The 1,539-nt window shown below is 45.8% G+C and overlaps 1 pseudogene; it reads right to left on the bottom strand.

Moving 5' to 3' along the window:
- Positions 1 to 294: 294 nt before the first annotated feature.
- Positions 295 to 730, bottom strand: LOC116544414 (annotated as a pseudogene).
- Between the last annotated feature and the right edge of the window lie 809 nt (positions 731 to 1,539).

Here is a 1,539-nt window from a genome sequence, read left to right as displayed (position 1 = left end):
TGAAGAACCAAGACTCAGCTGGGCGTGGTGGCTCATGCCTGTAATCCAAGCACTTTGGAGGCCAAGACGGACGGATCACCTGAGGTTGGGAGTTCAAGACCAGCCTGACCAACATGGTGAAACCCTGTCTTAAAAAAAAAAAAAAAGAACCAAGACTTTCAGTTGCCCTGATAAAATATATACAAATACAAAATCAAAGAAGAGGAAAAAAACCTATAATGTACAATTTAAATTGAAAGTACAAATATGAATTGGTATTCATATATTTTTTTTGTGAACCAAAGATTGATCTCTTCATTTCTTGCGTTTGAAGGACTCTTCAATGACGTCCTTGGCCTGAGACTCCTTGCTGTAGTCCTTAACTGCTACACACCTGCAACCAACCACTTTATGGGTTTCCTGCTGTCAGTTTTACAGAGGCCGTCCCACTCCCCGAGTTTCTTGTTGTCATCACCCTTAATTAGGTTAATTTGGTGTTCAGCACAAAGGGCCTCCACCAACTTGACATTCATAGGCTCGTCACAGTTGGATGCAGGCACACAAAGATGGGCTTGGCGCTTTTCTAAGGCTTTGGCAGCTTCGCGAATTCCACGTGCTAGGCCATCGTGGATGAGGGCCGTCTTTAGCACCTCTTGTAAAGCAGTATTAACGTCCATGACATCTCCAGCAGCAATACCTTCCTTGACCATGGCGGTGGGTTACAGGTGAAGCCGAATCTTGAACGTACCCAAGCCTCGGCCTTCACATGACCCGTCGGCAGCAGGAAAAGAGCCATGATATTTTTAAACCCTAAATGTGACTTAAAGCAATGATACCTCTGTAGCAATGAGCTGTCCCAGCACTAAAGTCATAAGCCCAACAAGAGAATGGGTCTGGCTGGGCCCGGTAGGACAGGCCGGGTGTGGTGGCTCAAGTCTGTAATCCCCGCACTCTAGAAGGCTGAGGTGGGAGGACTGCTTCAGCCCAAAAGTAGTTACTAAAGATCATTCTTTACTAAAACAAATCAATGTTCCTTAGAAAGATGGCTGATCTTGGCCAAGTGTAGTGGTTCATGCCTGTAATCCCAGCAATTTGGGAGGCCAAGGCGGGCAGATCACTTGAGGCCAAGAGTTCAAAACCAGCCTGGCCGACATAGTGAAACCCCATCTCTACTAAAAATACAAAAATTAGCCAGGCATAGTGGCAATGCCTGTAGTCCTAGTTACTCAGGAGGCTGAGGTGGGCCTGATTGCTTGAACCCCAGAAGCAGAGGTTGCAGTGAGCTGAGATGACACCACTGCACTTCAACCTGGGTGACAGAGCAAGACTCTGTCTCAAAAAAAAAAAGAAAAGAAAAGAAAAATGGCTGAGTCCACATCTGGAGCTGGCAAAGTAAAAATTGAGCCTGGGGCAACTTGTGTCAAAAGCAAGCAAGTGCTCACAGAACTTTTGGGGCATGTCAGAAAGGATGTAGGCGTTAGCTTGCCAGGGCTCCCACTGAACACATAAGGTCCAGTTCGAGCACAAAAAGAATAATAACTACAATCAATTGTGAAATAT

This window comes from Sapajus apella, unplaced genomic scaffold (genome assembly GCF_009761245.1).
Source record: "Sapajus apella isolate SASKATOON/1434 unplaced genomic scaffold, GSC_monkey_1.0 scaffold216, whole genome shotgun sequence".
Lineage (NCBI taxonomy): Eukaryota > Metazoa > Chordata > Mammalia > Primates > Cebidae > Sapajus > Sapajus apella.
The sequence above is the reverse complement of the archived record's forward strand: the minus strand, read 5'-3'. Positions and strand labels throughout refer to the sequence as shown.